Raw genomic sequence first — 16,375 nt, 5'->3', positions numbered from 1 at the left:
CTTAATATGCAACTTACATATTAAAGTACTTGAAGTGCTGCAGTCGTGTGGCTCGAGTCGTCGCTAATGAAATGCACCTTTTAGGCTATTGTTTGATTATCCGTGATGTTCACTTTGATTTCGACAGCAGTCGAGTTGCATCACAGATTTAACTGAACAGAATCCATCCAAAGATGCAGCCTAAGTGCCAAACCCAACCAAGATTTGAGTATTTTGTCTAATACATTATTTTAAGAAGATTCAATATAAAATTTGAAATTAATAGTTCATTCTTTGTAATTTGTAAATATAGGGTGCGACAGTGGATCGGTCAAACATCTAAAGTAGCTTTCAAAGAGGAGATTTATTAACTTTAATATCCATGTAATCATTGAAACACACATTTTACAATATCCAAAAATAATTGAAGAGACTTCAGTGCTACTTGATTATAGCACAAACTCGATTTGTGTTTGGCGGGTTTCAATTCACCACTGTTCCGTCATGAGAGAGGTTCACATTAAAATGGCAGTGGTGAAAGACAGGAGAACAGCGATGTTGATTCTCTGCCTTGATAATGCCTTCTATAGAGAAGAGTTGATACTGGTATATCTGATGCAATATTAACTTGGTATTCCACCAAGTTTGTAAATTTTTGGCTTAAGAGCAAACCAAATTTGATGAAAATCTGAATATTAGAACGAATTAAAAGAAAAGGAATAAAAATATACTGCAAAAACGTTGAGACATTCAAAATACAATCGGAGTGTGTCATACAAGTTTAAAAGTCTTGTAAGTGAATTTGGGACGAATAATGTGCCAAAAATTGTAAAAATTGTGCCAATTAATATCCAGGTCAGTTATGTGTAAGCCTCTTTCATAAATAAATATAGAACTAAATTCTTATTCAACAGGCACTGGAGTTGAAATTAGAATGGATTAGAAATGAAGAAAACTTACAAAAAAATAAATATTGTTAGTAATTTTCCCAATTAAAAAAAATGCAATAAAATATACAATAAAATATCAGTGAATGATCTGATTGATCAAATATCAAAATTGAACTCATCGAAAATATTTTTCAATTGACTTAATTGTAAAATTCACAATAACATAACATCACAATGTTTATAATATATAATACTGAAAGTGGTAACAAAGACACAATATTTATAATATATAATACTGAAAGCGGTAATAAAGTGGGACTTGACTTAGCAAGCCATTAGCTTTTTATTGAAGTGGCAGGTCGTGGATCTTGTGTCAGTTCCGAAAGGCGAAAGCTGATTGGAGAAAAAGCGACGGGCGACCTCTTTGACCTCTTCTGGGGTAATTGCTGGTATTTTGTCCATCTGAAGAAGAAAATGGGTTGAGGTGAACATTATATAAAATATCTAGTGAAATTGAAAAGCTTGTCATTGCCATACATTGCTACCAACCTGAGATTTATAATTAGGTCCAGTGCAACGTTCACAGTGACTATAATTGATTTTGCAGAATCAATTTAATACAATAATAAGTATTATCAATATATTAAAACCTTCTAAATATTAGTAGTCATCAGCGAAAATAGTGAATTATCCTACTGGTCTAATATGTTGAGAATAACTGGTAAAATACTATATTATGTAAAATTTTGAAAACGTCTTTTCATTTTAAAATGTTACTCACAAACTCGAATTATTGGTAAATGGGACGGGACAACAAAATGTTGGCAGAGGTGTTGAATTGAGCAAATCAAATATAATGGATTGATGTGCTTCAAACAATTTGTGTTCTAACCTCCTGAAAACCTGTCACCTACAGTTCAGTTTCAACCCTAGGTTCACTGGCACAGATTCCTTAAAATTCCTGGGTATCATGCTTGACTCGAATATAAATTGGGAAAAGCACATTGATTAGGGTCTTTATCACAGAGACAAGTTCTCACAGAGACAACTAGTGTTTTTGAACGATATTAGTGTCACAGAGACAAGTTTCATAGGAACAAGTATTTTTATAAATGGCAGTATCACAGGAACAAGTTCCCACAGAGACAAGGTGAGTCTCACAGAGACAAGGTGAGTCTCATAGAGACAAGGTCAGTCTCACAGAGACAAGGTCAGTCTCACTGGAACAAGTAGTGTCACTGGAACAAGAAGAGGGGTAGAGTCCCATTAGAACAAGTGGAGTGTCACAAAGACAAGGTCAGTCTCACAGGAACAAGGTTGGTGTGGTGTGTTGCCTACACATGAAGATGAAGGCATTCCATTTGCTCTAATAAATTGGATGTCATCTGTTTTTTAATATATACATACATATTATAGTGACATGAATAGAATACAATGACTGCCTTTATTTTTCTTAGAGAGCGAAGTTGGGGCGCAGTCGACCCTCTCTTATACTCAACTCTCTATCAAGTATTATAACAATACAAAAAAATGATACAAATAATATGATTAAAAACAAACAATAGTTAAGTTATCTACTTATTAAAATAATAACAAATTTCAAATTATTGAAAAGAAAGAGAAAAAAATGACATTGAAAATAATACATAACAATGCTGAATAATAGTATTTTCTGATACTTCATCACTTTAGTAAAAAATAAGACACTACAGAATACAATACAGTAGGCCTACATAGCAACTGAAGTGTTTGCTATACATTTCATTTCCTACTTATTATCACTATGTAAATCTCGAAGTGGATAAGTAAAATACATTATGATTTATTTTAATAGTAAAATAGAATTTTCCTTCAATCAACAAACAACGCTACTTCAATCCACGTGACATACATATAAAAATATATCATTTACATATGTAAATAATGTGGTGACATCATTTGATGCCAGCTTTAAACGTTTCTCCTGTGGAGAAAAAATGATGAATTTAGTGGACAGTTTAGTGTATCCTAGACATTTAGATTCAAATCTACATAGCAATTGATTCCCCTTTTCATCCAGGATATTTGTGGTTTCTTAAAATTTCGACTTATTGACCGAGCGAAGTGAGTTCTAAGATTCAAGTCGACGGCTTTGCATTTCTCTTTATGTTTATATGTTCCGCAATTACGGCGAAACGCAGCAATAGATTACCATGAAATTTGACAGGTATATTTCTTTTTAAATTGTGCCTCGACGTATATACAAAGTTTCTTGGAAATTTTGCATTTTAAGGTTAATACAATTCGCATGCAATTAATATATCAATACTATATTATAGGAGTATCGATCGAGCAGTCGTAGCGAGCAGACTTAGTTTTTTTTTAGTGAGAGTAGTTGAAATAGTGTATGCAATAGTTAAAGTGCTGAGTTTAGTGTTTTAATTGTTGTGCGCGAGTTCAGTGCCCTGCGCCGAAAAATCAGTTCAGTGCTGAATTATCATTTAGTCCGGCTAAGGAATGTAAAGAATGTGAGGAATGTCGACTCCCAAAAGATTGCCAACCTTCCTACTGCCAGAGTTCGAAGAGGAGGAGGAAACAGAGGACGACGCAACTATGAGTCAACTAACACCGGCTAGGAGCGTTGAACCAGCGTCAATGACTGGAAACGTCAACACTTCCCCAGAATCGTTTCTAAAAACGAACCAACTAAAAACTGCAACGGAGCAGTTTTTGTACAATGCATGGAAAGAAGTCACTTTCCAACAGAGTGAAGAGAGAGAAAGAATGCATAAACTGGAAAAGGAGTTGGAGAGAGCACGGTTGGAGATTAATCAGCTGAAAGAGATATTTTCATCAGCATCTACAACCACACAGAATCTTCAATCTTCAGCTTCACATACAATGCAACCAGCATCTTCTAGAAGTAGCAATAAAAGTTATTCACCACCGAATTGGGAGGAAGAAGAGAAAATGGTAGCATCAGAGACTGCATGGATTCTCCCTAAACAAAAGAAGAGAAAAATCCGTGACTCACCAGAAAAAATAAGGCCTGCAACTGATTCTACAAGTATGAAACCGACAGAAAAGAGAAACAAGCCACCGCCAGTCATATTAAGCAATATACAAGAGTATTCGAAAATTAAAGAGGCATTGAAGTCGAAAAATCTCAATTTCAGTGCCAACATGATGAACAACAACCAGCTAAAATTGAATGTTGAAACTGAACATGAATACAGAGATTTAACTAAGATGTTGAATGAAGCTAAATATGAATGGCACACGTACGAAAATAAACAAACTCGTCCAATTCGTGTCATGGCTAAAGAGCTTCATCCATCATGCGATCCAGAGGATATAAAGAACGATCTTCTAAGCAGAGGCTTTCAAATAATCAGTGCTGTCAACAAAATGAAAAAAGTGAAGAAAGATGGAAAAGAACATATTATCAGACTTCCAATGTTCATGTTAACATTCAAGAATACAGAAGATACAAAAAGAATATTTGAAATTAAACATATTTGCTACATGAAAGTGAAAATTGAATCAATTAGAAGTAATAAAATGATTCCACAGTGTAAACGTTGTCAACGGTTTGGTCATACACAGGCATACTGTCAACATGAACCAGTGTGTGTGAAGTGTGCTGGAAAACACTGGACTATTTCGTGTACTAAGGCTAAAGAAACCCCAGCCAAATGTTTCAATTGTGCTGAGGCTCACCCAGCTAACTACAGAGGCTGTCTCATCGCTAAAGAACTTCAGAGAAGACGAACTGAAAAAGAAAACCTAGTTAAAAGAAGTAGCGAAGTACCACATACAACTAAACAGAGAAACTTCACTTCAAAAAAGTACACTGGAGAAATATCCTATTCCCAAGTAACGAAACCCACTCCAAGCCTACAACAGGAGAGCCAACCAAAGCAACAACAACCAGTTGAAGTCAATAAGGTTTTGCAGGAAATTTTGAACAGTTTAAATATTCTTTCTGGACGACTTGACAGCTTGGAAGGGAAGAGTAAGAGTATCGAGAAGAAAACTAGAAAATGAATATTGCGAGCCAACAAGATATAAGGATTGCTACCTGGAATGCCAATGGAATAAATAATATCAATAATAATAGAAAACAAGAAATAGAAATATTTCTAAAGACACGAAATATAGATGTTTGCCTCATCTCTGAAACCCATTCAACTGAGCAGACTCACTTCAAAATCAATGGATATAATGTTTACGAAACTATTCATCCTCAAAATCAAGCAAGAGGTGGAAGTGCTGTAATAGTGAAGGAGAGTATTAAACACTATGAAGACTTCAGTATTCAAAGTAATGAAATACAGCTAACTGTAGTTGGAATAGAGTCCATCAACCAGAAAATACTTGTTGGAGCTGCATATTTTCCACCACGTTACAATTTAAAGAAAAATGATTACACAAATATTCTTCATCAGCTTAGAGATAGATTCATAGTGGGTGGAGATTTTAATGCCAAGCATAAGGATTGGGGTTCAAGACTCACGACTACCAAAGGAAAAGAACTCAGAGAGGCTATCCAGGAGCTGGGCTGCGAATTCCATTCAACAGGGACACCTACGTATTGGCCAACAGATTTGAATAAAACTCCAGTTCTTCTAGATTTCTTCATAACAAAGAGAATATCCAGTAATTTCATCGACATTGAAGAGAGCTTTGACCTGGATTCTGATCATTCAGCTGTAATTCTCACACTTAGTGAACGAATAATAAAGAAAGAAGACAGACCAATGATAGTCAACAGAACAACAGACTGGGAAGCTTTTAAAGTGGATTTGGAGAATGAAATCAACTTGAATATTCCACTTAGAACAACTGAGCAGCTAGATGAAGCCGCAGAAAATTTCATGTGGCAAATCCAGAAATCAGCCTGGAAAAACACCAGACAATATACCAGGAAAACAAAAGGATGCAATTACCCTCTGGAGATTCGACAACTTGTTTTAGAAAAACGAAGGGCAAGAAGAAGATGGCAACAAACTCGTGATCCTGCTGACAAAAATATCTTGAATAACAAAACACAACAATTGAGAAGAGAGATAAGGAAACTAACTGAGGAATCCATTAATAACTACCTTCAAAATTTGACAGCTGATGCCAGTACAGATTATTCATTATGGAAAGCAACAAAAAGAATTAAGCGGCCAATATTACAATCCCCTCCAATTAGAAAACCAGATGGTACTTGGGCAAGAAATAACAGAGAAAAGGCAGATTTATTTGCTAATCATCTAGAAGAAATCTTCCAGCCAAACAACATTCAATCTGAAATTGATCCTGAAGAAGATATAATGGATGATTTAGATACAGAGATTGATCCAGTTTCTATAAATGAGGTTCAAGAAGAAATAAAATATAATATGAATACCAAAAAAGCACCTGGGTTTGATCTGATTACAGGTGAAATCTTGAAGAAACTTCCAAGGAAAGGTATTGTCATGCTAACATACTTATTCAATGCATCACTCCGATTACAGCATTTTCCTACAATTTGGAAGGTGGCAGAAGTCATTATGTTGCAAAAGCCTGGGAAATGTCCTCAAGAAGCAAAATCATACCGCCCAATATCTCTTCTACCTGTAATTTCAAAGCTTTTTGAGAAATTGCTAATGAAGAGATTGACTCCCATCATAAGTAGCAGGAATCTTATACCAGCTTATCAATTTGGTTTCAGGCAGAAGCACTCAACCCTGGACCAAGTACATAGAATCACCAATGTAATAGAGAAGTCATTAGAGAAAAAATCGATATGTTCAGCAATCTTCCTTGATGTGGCACAGGCATTTGACAAAGTGTGGCATGAAGGACTGATCATTAAACTTCATAAAATTCTCCCCACTCAACTTGTAAAACTTTTAAAATCATACATCAACAACAGATTATTCAGAGTAAAACAAGGTGACGACGTCTCCGAATTGAAGGAAATAAGGGCTGGAGTTCCACAGGGTAGTGTTCTTGGACCAGTTCTTTATGTGCTGTACACAAGCGATCTTCCTGAATTGGATGCAGTGACAATAGCTACTTTTGCTGATGATACTGCAATACTGGCAGAAGGGGAAACAGTACAAGAAGCAGCCACAAAACTACAGAATGCTAGCAACAGATTCAGTGAATGGACCAAAAAATGGAGAATTCGATTAAATGAGATGAAGTCTATTCATATCAACTTCACAAACAAAATCATCAATGACCCGATTCGAATAAATCTGAATGGGAATGTAGTACCACACAGCAACACAGCAAAATACCTTGGAATGACTCTTGACGCCAAGTTGAAATGGAAAGAGCATATCAAGATGAAAAGGAGTGAGCTAGGACTCAAATACAGTAAAATCTATTGGTTGTTGGGCCGTCAATCACAACTCTCATTGGACAACAAGTTATTGATTTACAAACAAATTCTAAAACCTGTCTGGACGTATGGAATTCAGCTTTGGGGCTGCTCTAGAACATTTAACATCAGCCAGATTCAAACATTCCATGAAATTTGACAGGTATATTTCTTTTTAAATTGTGCCTCGACGTATATACAAAGTTTCTTGGAAATTTTGCATTTTAAGGTTAATACAATTCGCATGCAATTAATATATCAATACTATATTATAGAGAATATCAATCTGTTTTCATTTAAAACTAATCAAATCACCAATCAAAAATTGTATAATATCTTGCAACCTATCATACTGTATGTCAATTTCTTATCAAAATTATTTATTTATTCAATGAATCATTCAGAATTACACAACTGTCAGTAAAAAATCAGCTGTCGTGTTGACTATTCATTGCATGCAGTGACGCATGCAATTAATAACGGAAAGAAAACATAGTATTTTCTCTCGACCTTTATCTGCTTTCAACTCGGGCTGACCTGTTGCCAGTGTGTTGAAGGAGATTAGCTTTCGATGTTATGATATTTTTGATACACTAACCCCAACAGCCATTAGCCGTTTTCACACCGACATCTTGCCGACACAACATACAAACAGGATTTACTCTTATGGACAGTATGAGACGAGGCTGTGTTTTATAACTGCGCGAGGTCTACTGTTCATAGAACTACTAGTCCAGGATTAAAATGTCGTTTTACCAAAATCACCGAATATTTAATAATTCAATACAATGATACATGTACAAATGTAAAGCTGACTAGCACCGAGGTAGAATCAATTTAATCTTAAATAATTTGAAATATATTTCAAGTTGTTAGGCTTCATTTATTCATTGAACACCTATTTTATCATTATGGGTTATCAGAACCTATTAGAATTATGAATATTATTTTTCTGTGTCAAAAAAGAGCTTTGCGTGCTATCTTTAATCTGGGCTTGAGGGAGTCCTGTAAACCTTTTATTCTTAGACAATGGTATATTGCCACTTCCATGTATTTACATTATGAATTGTTTAATATTTGCAAAGCAAAGCTTTAATCTTTTCAATAAGAGGGGAAGCATTCATGAGCCGACACAACATTAACACACGGACAGGTGGTCAGATTGATGTGGGGCGTGCTAGGCTTACCAAAACACAAAAAATGTACTGCTATTATAGGAGTGAAAATTCTCAACAGGTTATCACTGGAAGTACGGAATTATGATCTTGATAGTTTTAAGAAAGCAATAAAAGGATGGTTGACGAATAAAGCATTTTATTCAATCGAGGAAATGCTGGTCTGTAACTCTTATCCATAGATAAAATATTTTAGTACGGTAGCCTATTTGTATTTTAATCTGTAATAAAAATAAAATATAATATAATCTGTATTATAATATACAGAGTGTTCTGAAAAAAGGTGCCCATAAGCCAGGTGGTGATTCCTCACATCAAAAGAGGAAAAAAGTTCTTTTTGACATACCGGTATGTCTGAAAATGCTTAGTTACCAAGTTATACAGAGCGAAAGATTTCGTCTGAATTTCAGTTCTCCTGCCCTACGGGTATTTGTTGGCTGTTAACTAAGATGTTTAATTCAGCGTTCTTCATGTAAAATTAACTGAGAAATTGAATAAAACCATTTCCAGACCGTTAGCTAAAGTAATTTTTAAGATATATGACAAAATACGCGAAACTGGGACCCGAAAAACAAGTTCCTGGGTGAAGCAGATTTACTATGTTACATGTAGAATCAACACAAAATATTTTCGCACAGAAATTGTAGAACATCTAATTTCAAAGAGAAAGATGTAGGATGAGTCTATAATAGACAAATGCAACCTTGAAAAAATAATCCTTAATAATTACATACAAAACGCATGAAAAATAGACAAAATCTGGTAAGCTCTCTATTTTTCATGCGTTTTGTATGTAATTAAGGATTATTTTTCAAGGTTGCATTTGTCTATCATAGACTTATCCTACATCTTTCTCTTTGAAATTAGATGTTCTACAATTTCTGTGGGAAAATATTTTGTGTTGATTGTACATTTAACATAGTAAATCTGCTTCAAACCTTGAAGGAACTTGTTTTTCTGGATCAAGTTTCGCGTATTTCGTCACATATCTTAAAACATACTGTAGCTAATGGTCTGGAAACGGTTTCATCCAATTTCTCAGTTCATTTTACATAAAGTACGCTGAATTTAACGTGTTAATTTTTATTCAAGTGCCACTTGATAATTCCCAAATCATCTTTTTAATCGTAGCTCTGATTCAACTGAGCAATAACTTTCTGAACTTACTGAGTTAATAAAGTAACATTTAAAATTATCATTAGCGCAATGGTACTTGGGATTCCATCAATTCAGAATAAGTATTATACCGGTATTCATTTTTACAGGATTGAAGTAGTGCAAAATTTAGATTAGCACACCAATACATTTTATTTGTAACGAAGTGAGTTCGTTACTTTCATATCAAAGTTCTACTTTTTCCATTATGATATAGTATATTGACGACTACTGCAAAACAATGTCTGGTAGCCCTGGTTATGTAATGTAATGTAATGAAATGTGATCGTATGGTTGGTTGGAAGTCTCCAACCAGCCTGATCAGATTTCTTAGTGGGGCCATTGGCAAACATTTTAAAAATGCCCTGATATTATAACAATGACTTTATTCTTAGTAGATAGCAATTCTAGTAGATGGCTGAATATTCTCGTTACCACATTGCAAAGGATGTTCAGTGAGGTCTACTGTTATCTGGACTACTAGAGTATTGTAACCCCTAATGTCAGATTGAGTAAGAGCTTGAAATTTATTCCTATTTAGTGTACTCCATGTTCAATAATCTGCCTCTATCTTGTATTAGGAGAAACTTGCCTCTGAATAAATTAAAAAACGCACTAATTCTAATTCTGAGTGAAAATGCTTATTATTCCGTCAATTCATTTTCAAATTGTTGAAAATGTGATATTCAGTGCTGTGAGTTTATAAATAGTTTATGTTTTTTCTCAATGTATCACTTAATTTATTCAATTGTACTGGGTAATGATAATTATGACTTGATAAGACTGATTTGATGAATTATTACACTATTCATAGGATGACTACTAAGATGTTATGAATTGAATTGCTCGGGAAGCAGGTGATTGTGTTGAAGCCAAAAAGCAGAGGCTACCTACTGCTAAATAACACCGACCCGCTATGGGGTCAACCGCTCATCTATCCTCGATATTTCTCCAATATTCACGACCTTAAAGTACTTGTAGCTGGTAAGTAATCATCTGGCATTGTCATCTTTATTATACTTACGTACCTAGGTATTCGTTTTTAATTGATTTATTGTAAATATCATATTATTACTATTACATACTATTATTTATCCATAAAATATGCACTAAGATCTAAGAAACTATATTCCTTCATTGATAACTCAATTTATTTATTTATTCATTCATCATGATCTATCAACTATGCACTGAGAACTAGGAAACAGGATTCATTAATTTATTAGCAAATTGGCACTGAATAACAACAGTTTCAATTTTATTTATTTTTTTCATAGAATATGCACTAAAAGAAAAAGACAGGGCCAAAACTTTCTGTTCTCCTGGTTCAAGAAAATATAAATGGGTGTGATGTGACCATTCTCGATTACTAAACTGATATAACTTAAATATAAGAAGCTCAAGATTGTCAATAATTATCAGCATTGAAGTATGATGAAGAATTTCAGAGAGCACCAAGTACCAAGCAGATAACATACAAAATTTGAAAATATTGAACAGCACTTGATGTTTTTATGAAATTAAAATTAAATCAAAATGCTATATTAGATTATCATTGATCAAAAGTTCATAGTAGGTGGGATAAAATGTTTATAGAGCATTGATGTAGTAAAATTATGATCAAATGATGTGAATGTTTATGAATATCAGTACATCCAGTTGTTGAGAGTATTTTTTCATTCATTAATTTCTTCTTCTTTTCCTTCTTCTTATTCTGGCATTACAGCTCGATGTGAGCTCTAGCCTCTCGCTGGGTAGCCATCTAGTTGTCACCCCGACTACTTGACACCTGGTCATTTTGGCCATAGGCGACTACTTGTACCCTCGTAAAAATATGCCATTGCCGTCAAGTTGTCCCCCCGACTACTTGACACCTACTGGACCAACGGTGCCAACTAGACTCGACCACAAACGACAACTTGACACCTCGCACCCTTGCGTCAGGGTGTCCCCTCGACTAGTTGACACCTCCTTAGGAAGGAGACAAGAAGACGGGGATGGCTCACGTCTACATGACACCTTGCACGCTGGCGTCAAGTGGTCACCCCGACTACTTGTCACCTACAGAGCACCAGTTGTTGGCACGACTTACACCCCCGCGGCGTGGGGAGAAGGGATCAAGCTATTTTTATTACTGGTTATGATGTAGAATTGAATTTCAAGCACTTTTGGTTCAGTAACATTTTCCCGTCAAACGCACGGTTCGGGAGATATTCGCCGTCTTTGCTATTTTTTGGACAAATTTTATCGAGTTGGTTGAAAACAGAAAAAATGGATAATAAGCCCTTTTGATGACTGAACCAGATGTAGAACACAATATTCAAAACACATTTTGTTCAGTTATATCACAGATAAAATAAGTCCTATATTTTCCCGGTTATATTTTCCCGTCAGACGCACCATTTACGAGTAAATTGAGCCTAATGCTAGGACAGTCAAATTTTCATTCATCAATGATATGGCAGTGATGAAGCTATCAGTCTGGTTATCAACTGAGGTATTACATGAAGTCTGGTAATTAATATGAGGATGAATAATTATTTATACATACTTGCGCTCAGATTGCAATCAGTATAAGTTTATAAATAAGTTTACTAATAATATAAAGGTAATAAATAAGTTTATAATGTATATGATAATATAAGTTTAAAGATGTTTCATATAAAAATGAAACCGGTTTAAAGTTTATTGATTACTCAAGATTACAAATAACTTGTCACTAATGCTAGACAAATATTTTGAAACTCTTTCAACATCCAGTCTGTTTCTATACTTATTCTTCATTGCACCATTGTTGAAGAGGCTCACTCACAAAGACATGATGTTGAAAATACAAAATTAGGAATCTTAATGCCTTTTCATATAGAACTTGATAGTTTGGCTTCATTTTCTAACTTTCAAATGAAGAGCCAGCCGGAATGGTGATTTCTTGTGGAGTGGAGTCGAGGGGATAGGTTGTCGTGACCATAGATGACTACTTGTACCCTAGTAAAAATATGGCATTGCCGTCAAGTTGTCCCCCCTACTACTTGACACCTACTGGACCGGAGGTGTCAACTAGTCCCGTCCGTAAACGACAACTTGACACCTCACACTCTCACAACAGGGTGTCCCCCCCGACTAGTTGTCACCTCCTCAGAGAGGATACAACTAGCCGGGTATGGCTCACGTCACGGAATAAGCATAAAATAAGCACGGAATAAGCGTGTTTCTTTCCTCTGTGCTCACGTCTACTTGTCCCCTAAAAACCGGTTTAAATGGGGGCAACTAGTTGGGGTGGCACCTAGTCGCGTACCCCTCTCGCTCAAGAGCCCTCCACACATCACGGTCACATGACTTTCATCTCCATGCCATATCTCCCATCCTCCGCAGATCATCGTCAACTTCCTCTCTTTGTCGGTTGCGTGGCCATCCCTGCCGCTGCCGTCTTCTGGTCTAATAAATTGCCTTTGACATCTGATGATCTGTCATTATCCCAAAATAGTATCCAGCCCAGAGTAGAATTTGTGACTTGATGTTTCGTATAAAATCATCACCTTTTGAAATTTCTTATTTTTTTCATCATTTGGCCGTCTTCTCTATACTCTCATATATACGTCCCTTTAATCTCCCTTTCGAAAAATCTAATTTTAGAGTCATCAAGTGCAGTCAAATTCCATGTTTCTAAGCCGTATTTGATATCGGGCTAATCAGTGTCTTGAGCTTGCTTGCTCTAGATAGTGACCGAAAGGTAATAAATTTAAAATTGGCAAAGTAGGCACGATTTTCAAGTGTCACTCTTTATTTTCTTCCATCAGTCACTCTATTGGCACTATTTACATTAACACCTAGGTATGAGAAATCTTGTATGCTTCCCAACTTTGAAATCATTCATCACTCGAGCATCATTTCTGGTCATAATATTGTTACGGGGTTTCACTCTACAAAACCTAGTTTTTGTGGGTTCTACAACTATAGAATGAGTTGACAATACTTGAGTTAACATAGTACTTTATTGTATTCTAAATCAAATAGATAAAACAAATGACTCACTAAAACAACAGATAATCAACTCTACTATAGGCAATATTCCAATCAACTAACAGGTATTTAGATGGCCAATATAAAGATTAATCACTTATAAACACAGTTTATATATTCATAGTTCATCAACACAGTATGCAACACAATCACTGTCTGTATCTTATACCAGGACTTGTATCACAGTTTGCGTATCACATATCTTTATCACCGTTCCGTTCACGCGCTCGCATTATCCGTATCCGTATCACCGTCCTGTATCTCGTATCTTGATACAACTGTCACGACAATGATAATTGTTAATAATAATAATAATAATAATTATTATTATTATCACTTACTACACTAGATAACTATTACAATTATCACTTTACTGTCACTATATAATTATCGCATTTATCACTATACAATTATCACCAGGAACTGCCAGGCTTTGAGTACGGCTGACACTGTTTCTTATCACTGCAAGTCTTACTTACCACTCACTTGTTTATCACTGACTGACTGACTAGGCCAATTATCCCTCTATAATATACCCTAACGTTTTTATTCCAGAGCAATCCAAAAGGGTGGAGGCTTCTGTCCTATTATCCACACAATAAAAAAACTAGAAGTAGCCAGTACTTTCTAGAAGACCCTAGAGATGTAAACAAAAAAAGGTGACTCAGTCTCATAGACAATAGGGACCTGTCAATCATCAGCCACCCTGCTGCCACATTCTGGCTCTGTAGGACGCGCTCTCATCACTCTGTCTCTTTCTATTTGTTTCTGTCTCTATTTGTCTCCTTCATACCACTCACGAACATGTGTGAATTCCGTAACAATATGCTTTGTTTTTTCTGCATTCACATCCAGGTCCATCATCTTCCCTGCTGTTAGGATCTCCTTTAGCTCTCTCTCGTTTCTGGTAATGGGTACATCATCAGCATATGCACAGATTTGTCTTGATTTGTGAACAAACCTGTGTTGTTCACACTCTTTATTACCTGCTGAATAGCAATATTAAACATATTTTAATATTGACTGCCTCCTCTTAACTGCCTGAACTACTACCCCCACAAGTACTCTAGCTTCAGCAACATTCATTATTTCTTTTTGACTCTTAAATACAATACGGGAGAATTCAACAGGCATTTTCCAAAAACTGCTACAATCCCTTTTTTTATAAGAAACAACTCCCAATTAGAATCATCATGAAAAATGTTAACCTCGGAATAACCTCAAATTGCAATCAAAAATTTCTCAAATTAATATTATAACACTTGATACTGTATCAAGCACAAAACCGAAAAATACAACATAATTTCTGTTATTAATCTATTTTAAAATCTCTGTTATCTGTAATAAACAATAAAAAATCTATAAGAGTTTAGTATTATATGTATTAGATTAACTTCTGGAGGTATTAGAATTTCACTGTAATGAAATAACATTCCAATACTGTAGATGAATTCAGACAACTACTCAATATTTTTATGTGTGTAACCAATAACTTGAGTTTAAGTTTCCTGTCAATTAGTTGAACGTTAAATAATTTTGAAATTTCTGGTTTGCAGGAATTCAACTAGCGCTGTTTATCCTACATACTAGCGCCATGGAGCATATCGGTGCCAGGATAGTGGACTGGCCCGTGCCAGCTTGCAAGCACCTAGAATTCGGCACAGACGCTTAGGCCAGTTTCACACGGCAGAGACCTCGCTCCTGGAATATCATATTACGGAAGATCATATTTCATATTTTGCAGCTCTCCTGTACTTTCACATGGGGATCTTACGAATAAGCCGACAGATCCAACAACTATGCCGACGTTTGCTCAAACCTATGACTCATCACTTTTTCTCAAAGTCTAACTTCCTTAAAAATATAGATAGAAGATTTCTGATTTCGGATTTGGATTCAGCGACCTCAAATTCTTTAAAGCGTAAGTCCCATTTTCAAAAATACCCGAAAACAAGGGAGTTATAGCTGTTTTTAATATAGCTTTCCATTATCATATGATTATATAGTCTATACTAAGATAATAATACTCCTGCCTCACAAAGGGACAGGCAAAGGTTTTAAGAAGTTTTTGAACACCTGAGAAGTTTATACATAAACATTTTTAATTTTTAAAAATTCTAGTTTTCCAAAAAAATATTGAACTATGAAAAGATGAATCCAAATATGAAATCATAAATCATCTCCACTCATCACCCAATAAAATAGGAGGAAAGGAATGTTGTACAGTAAAATTCACTGAATTTCAATTGTCATTCAACAATCCAATTTATCAGGTTCAAATCGTTGAATATCACTTTAAATTCCCAGCAATTATTGACTATTTCTTTTTACAATCAGAAAAAACTATTATGAACATACAGTATAAACATTGTGCTGATCTGAATCGATCTATGGTAATAATAGGAATTGAGAGAATAGAAAATGTCATGGCATTCCAAGTAGTGATGTCTGTGTATTAGAACTGCTGAGTTGATAATGCATACTGAAAAAAAGTCATGAATAGCTTAGACCAGCCTGGCGACTTTGATGCTTTTGAAACCAGAATCTTGTTTTATTTTTATTAAAGAATGATACGGAATGAAAACCATGTATCATAGTACAAAGCTTTGTATCATGAGTAAGATTGACAATCATGGCTTGTCGATTTTAGTTGCTGACCTAAATCCTCATTCCTCAGTCGTAGAACTATGGACCAAGCGCGAGCATTTGCCTTTTATGTCATATACCGTCGACACAAACTTATGAAATTTATGAAAAGCTTGATAGCTTGAATAGTGATCTGATATTTGTTACACGTTTTTATTCTAAGACATAAT

At 35.2% G+C, this 16,375-nt stretch overlaps 1 protein-coding gene across 4 annotated transcripts in view; it reads right to left on the bottom strand.

Moving 5' to 3' along the window:
- Positions 1-415: 415 nt before the first annotated feature.
- LOC111054550 (SAGA complex subunit spt3) overlaps positions 416-16,375 on the bottom strand; it is a 34,583-nt gene continuing 18,623 nt past the window's right edge. For 3 of the 4 annotated variants that reach the window (XM_022341604.2, XM_022341603.2, XM_039442492.1), the window contains one exon: positions 452-1,331. The gene's annotated coding sequence lies outside the window, so the exon portion shown is untranslated. Of the gene's footprint in view, positions 1,332-16,375 lie in introns of all 4 variants that reach the window. The other variant, XR_005573186.1, reaches the window with a different exon arrangement.

Source organism: Nilaparvata lugens, chromosome X, assembly GCF_014356525.2.
Source record: "Nilaparvata lugens isolate BPH chromosome X, ASM1435652v1, whole genome shotgun sequence".
Classification (NCBI taxonomy): Eukaryota; Metazoa; Arthropoda; class Insecta; order Hemiptera; family Delphacidae; genus Nilaparvata; species Nilaparvata lugens.
Note: the sequence above shows the minus strand (reverse complement) of the source record. Positions and strands in the feature narration are given on the sequence as shown.